Source organism: Coenobita brevimanus, chromosome 38 (assembly GCF_032717465.1).
Source record: "Coenobita brevimanus isolate Jiangsu-jjx chromosome 38, ASM3271746v2, whole genome shotgun sequence".
Lineage (NCBI taxonomy): Eukaryota > Metazoa > Arthropoda > Malacostraca > Decapoda > Coenobitidae > Coenobita > Coenobita brevimanus.
Window position 1 is genome coordinate 15923304 of NC_136991.1, and position 5933 is coordinate 15929236.

Here is a 5933-nt window from a genome sequence, read left to right on the forward strand (position 1 = left end):
ATACGATAAGAGCGATGTGAAGCTAGTACTGTGAGGCGAGTATTGTGAGGCTATTACTCTGAGGCCACAAAAAAAGATACAGTAAGATAAAAAGATAACACGTCAAGGGAGTGAAGTGATTAACCCTTGCTTTCCTTGCAGACGTTCAGCTTTAACCCTGGTCTGTTAATCCTTCTATTCTTACTACAACTCTTCCTACAATCCTTCCTTTCCTTGCAGACGTTCAGCTTTAACCCTGGTCTGTTCATCCTTCTGTTCTTTCTACATCTCTTCTCTGCTAACCCACCTTTTCTTTCAGACGTTCAATTACAACCCCGCACTTTTGGGGCCCCGTGTGGATGGTGATTACATTCCCGTCGATCCAGAGCTTCTTATGTCTCAGGGATGGCATAAAAACGCAGACCTTATCGCTGGCATCACACAGCATGAGGGAGGACTATTTGGCTATCGTGAGTGCATTAATTTCTTTGGCTATGGGGGGCGAATGCAGAGTGAGTGAATGATTATACTCCTTTTACTCTAATTTGGCCCAGATTTTTGTCCTTTTGCAGCCTACGGTATATTACAGACCTTAGTGGCAAAAAAGACAGTACTCTACCTCTCCATCCTTTCCACTGTGCTTCTTCTTGACTAGCATCATGTTCAGATGTTAATTTATTGTTACAGCTCAGCATTCAAGATGGAGGGATGGCAGTTTTAGGCCAAGTTAGAGTAAAAAGGTATGGTGCATGTATTCTAACCTGACAAAGAATCCTAACCCCTTCTAGTTCAGTCGATGGCCAAGGGTGATTTGTTTATCATCCATGAGTGTTTTTGTTTCTTCGACCATGTGAAGCCATTGGAGAGAGAGAGAGAGAGAGAGAGAGAGAGAGAGAGAGAGAGAGAGAAAAAAAAATAATATTTTTACTCTAATTTAACCAAAAATTGCTATCTCTCCGTCAAGAATGTTGAGTTGTAACAGCGGAATGATGGCAGAGTAACAAAGAGTAACACTGTTTGCCTACCGTGAATGCTTTGATTCGTTTGGCCAAGGGAGGAGAATAGAGAGTGGGAGACTGACTATACTCCTTTTACTCTAACTTGGCCTGAAATTGCCACATCACTAATTCGAGGGTGAGTTTGTCTGTGGGCACCTTTTTCACGTGTTAAGGCATCTGGGTATAGGTAGATCCATTGCTTTAGTTAGTTTGCTGTCAGGGATGCTACTGAGTATTTTTCTTTTGTTTGGTGGTCTAGTAACTGAATGCCACAATCAGAGTGGAAGCCTTGCCACATGCAAGGAATGGTTGTGGGGAGGTTGCATTAAGACAATTAGACAAAATTCAGAACAAAGCTGTTAGAATCATTAACATCCCTGCCATTACATATAAACTACCTCCCCTGCAAGTAAAAAGGCATGTTGCCTCTCTTGCATTATTTTACAGATATTTTTTTGGCAAATGCTCAGACGAAGTTGCGTCCATGGTGCCACCTCTCCATGCCTTCCCTCGTGCTACACGGGCATCTGGTAGCTCTCATGACTGGAATGTCACTCAGCCATATTGCAGAACTTCTGCCTATCAGACTTCTTTCATTCCCCGAACTGCATCTCTCTGGAACTCGCTTCCCCAGAGTTGTTTCCCTCCAAATTTCAACCCACAACTGTTCAAGTCTAACTGTTAGATATTTTATGAGCAGAGGACACCAGTAATCTGGTGTATGGATTATTTTTTTTTTACTCATTTGTTTTTCCTTCCTCCGTTCTGTTATTTATAAAAAAAAAAATGCATGAGTTCAATCCTCAAACAGGTGAATGAAGTTTTTTCCGAATTCTTTTTTTTCCAGTCATGTAATATCATGGGAGTAGGCTAACCATCGACTCGACCCTCTCAAGGATGGAGGACCGGACAATTCTTAGGGTACCTGGTGGTTCTTTTGTCTCTCCAAAGAAGCATTTCGTGCCTTCCTGCACCCCCTCCATTCTTCAGACACAGTCCTACCACGCTGCCTTATACAAATCATCCAACACAGTCTGTTTTAATCTCACCCTTACCTAGATCTTCCTGGAATAGTAGCAGCAGTAGTTGTGGACCAGGGTAAACTGTAACGTGAACCCAGTGGACTACAGGTTGAAGCTGACTTTCTCTAGCAGTCCATCACCCTCCTTTTGGGGGATAGGGAGGGATGTGAAGGACGTTTGTATAACTGGGCAGTGAATCTCCCCAGGTTATATCGGTGCCACCACGGGTAGGCGTCGTTCTCCAGCACTCTGGAATAAAAAATACCCAAACAGACTAAAGTTCTGACAAATTCTCTCCAACAGCTCTCTACGAGGACGAATACTTAAGAAAGGTGTTGGTGGAGAACTTCGAGCAGTTTGGACCTGAGTCTCTGGACCTGACACGAGGAGACGAAAAACCCCAACAGTTGGCAGCCAAGGTGTTCCAGCACTACGTTGGTGGAGTCAGGGTGGATGAGGAGGTGGCAGATCAGCTGTGTGAGGTGGGTTAGTGGAACGTTATTGGGATATATGAGGAATGGTGGATCAGCTATGTGAGGTGAGTGAGTAGCGCCTTAGATGGATAATATAAAGGGTGGATGAGGTGGTGGCGGATCAGGTGTGTGAGGTGACTATACTGTTCTTACTCAGATCTGAGGTAAAATTTCCATCACATCATCTTCAGTGTTCAGTTGTAACAATGGATTCACACTAAAATATAATCTAGTCATGAAGAACTGTAAAGCCGTAGCATTGTCCATTTCCTTCACTGATCAGCATGAAATAAGCTGCAAAAGGACAAAAGTCAGAGCTAGGTTAAGGTAAAAAGAGGTAGGTTAAGGTAAAAAGAGGTAGGTTAAGGTAAAACGAGGTAGGTTAAGGTAAAAAGAGGTAGGTTAAGGTAAAACGAGGTAGGTTAAGGTAAAAAGAGCTAGGTTAAGGTAAAAAGAGGTAGGTTAAGGTAAAAAGAGGTAGGTTAAGGTAAAAAGAGGTAAGTTAAGGTAAAAATAGTTTGGTTAAGGTAAAAAAGGGTAGGTTAAAGTAAAAAGAGTATAATATCACATCAAGGGAATATTATTGTGTCTGCTGGTGGAGTAAGGGTGGATGAGGCGGTGGTGGATGAGGCGGTGGTGGATGAGTTGTGTGAGATGAGAAACAGGATCACCCCCCATTAGACCTGGAAATGCACTCACTGTTTTTTTTTTTTTTAAGTGTCCGACTCTGGGCATGGACTTCACAGCCTGCTATCAAGGCCCAGCAGTCCTCCTACATACCATACACCTCTACATGTCACCACTTCGGCGGCAACACCCATCGTCCATACTGAATACACGCTAAAGGCTGTCTCATACAGGACTGATGTATTGGTATTAGCGGGGGTATTTTTACGACATGTCGGCGGGTTTTCTGGTAGATCAGTAAAGCCTGATTTAATGAAATTCAAATCCTTAAACTGTTCCCTGCCCCAGCGGGGATTTGAACCTGCGTCCGTTAGGACTACAGGCCACCTCCCTACCAATTGAGCCATCGCCTACCCGTAGTCTAGTTCTCATTAACCAGTAATCTGTCCTCTATGTATGCACTTGGCTAACCCCGGCACTGTCTTCCTCATTCTGTATTTCCCCCTGTCTATGACCTCCACTTCCTTAAGTACAATGTGTCTAGGATCTACAAATGGGAAGATATTAATGGTAACTCTCTTTTGTTCATTTCTCTCGGGGGAAAGGTACAACTCTTTGAGAACTTAGAGTCTTTAGTTCTTTTTGCATTAAAGATAGATAGATGGGTAAATAGATAGATAGTGATAGATAGGTAGGTAAACAGATTATGAGAGAGAGAGAGAGAGAGAGAGAGAGAGAGAGAGAGAGAGAGAGAGAGAGAGAGAGAGAGAACCCCACCTGACCTAATTTCATCCCTCTGTTACCTAAATACTCCTAAGCCGCCCCTGCCCCACCTAACCCCAGCTGTGCCTCCTTCAGCTGTTCGGCGAGCGTCACTTCAACCTGGGCGTGGAGTGGGTGGCAAGACTCCACGCCCGCAACACCCAGCCGGAGGGGCGGCGCACCTACCTCTACAACGTGACTTACCAGGGCGAGAGGAGCTACAAAGACTACTACAACCACAATGTCGGCAAACACTGTGAGAAGCTGACAAATTTATCTGTGTATATGTCTATTTCTCTATCTGTCTAGCTGTCTATCTACCTACCTATCAGTCTGTATATATGAATCCATTCGTCTAGGGCTACCAATCAATCAGTCAAAAAATCTATCAGTGTATCTTTTTACTGAAGGTACTTTTTTTTTTCTTTTTCCTTTTTTTTTTATCATTCTGTCTATCGGTGTACCTATCTTTCTGTTACTTTTTTTTTTTTTTTTTTTTTTCGGATTGAGTCCCCGAACCTCCTAGCAGGGAGTCTGTGGTGCAGTTCGGTACAGTAGACTAGTAAACAGTACGCCCAATATATAGGTGGGGATAAGCTGACCTCAGTGGCTGCCTTACAAACACATCCTGTCCTACTCAAGTACACAGTATCACAAGTGCCATTTTAGTGCATCTGCCTACCTATAAATAACAGGGTGGTTAGTATTTTAAGCCTCAATTTTGCTTCTTATGTGCTGCAGGGACGGCTTATTCTTCTAGTGAAAGGAGAGCAGGTATTTTGGCTACCTAATGGAAATAGTACTCAAACTTTGCAGTCATTGGACGTAAATAAATAATATAAACAGAACTGGCGTAGCCCAGCGAGTATGGCAGCAGAAAATGATGCAAGGAAAATATTAGTCAGAAAGCTGACTGAGCCATCCCCGCAATACATAAGATACTGCCACTTGAGTTTCCAGTGCAGCGCTATTTACGGACAACCCTATGAATGATCTCTGCAGGGGTGTCACACGTGGACGACTTGTTCTTCCTGTTTGAGGGGCCAAAGTGGGGGCCAATGACGCGGGAGGAGGACCTGCTTATGAGGGAGAAGATGCTGGACTTGTGGGTCAACTTTGCCGCCACCGGGTAAGCTTCGCCTCGGCCACCTCTTGTACTTTGACCCTCTTATGCTGGGGACATCTCTCCATCTAGTCAAGACAACAGTAAGAGATTATACTCGGCTGAGAGTGCGTCATACTTGCCTGCGTCTTCATATCACCCTTAGCCCTCTCATGGTCGGAATAACTCTTGTAATTTATTCTCACCAACTCCAGCCACATTCATTAACCTCGGTGAGACAGAGGCACACAGCGTTAAAACAGTAGTCATTCTTAGCCTTCATATGGTCGGAACAACTCGTGTATTTTATCCAGGACACCAGATGATTTTAGTTGAGAATACGCTACGAAAAGTCATATACGAATGAGACCGGGGAAAGCAAGATTATACATATATATATATATATATGGTCATAGATCATGTTTATCTATCCACATATATATATATATATATATATATATATATATATATATATATATATATATATTTATATATATATATATATATATATATATATATATATATATATATATATATATATATATATACAGTATATATATATATATATATATATATATATATATATATATATATATATATATATATATATATATATATATATATATATATAAATAAATAAATAAAAATAATTTGGTTTTACTCCCGGTACCTGCACCGCAGGGTCACTTAACGCGTTGCCCCTGACTAGAGGACTTTATAAATGGAGGACGTGTAGCCTGTCATAACCGGATTTCCTTCCTGATGTCTACCAATGACCCTTGGGTGGATTCGATCCTCCAACCCTCCAGTTACAGCGGAGCGCTCTAACCCACTGAGTCAGGCTGCTAGGTAATATAGATTTAGAGATAGATAGATATATATATATCTATATCTATATCTATCTATCTATCTATCTATAATTATAATTATATATATAATTATATATATATATATATAATTATATATATAA

General features: G+C 41.8%; 1 long non-coding RNA gene across 1 annotated transcript; it reads left to right on the forward strand.

Moving 5' to 3' along the window:
• Positions 1 to 395: 395 nt before the first annotated feature.
• LOC145396446 (uncharacterized) lies at positions 396 to 4898 on the forward strand. The gene is made up of 4 exons (XR_013896784.1): positions 396 to 449; positions 2303 to 2481; positions 3958 to 4117; positions 4864 to 4898. It is a non-coding gene; the product is annotated as an uncharacterized LOC145396446 (long non-coding RNA).
• Positions 4899 to 5933: the final 1035 nt, after the last annotated feature.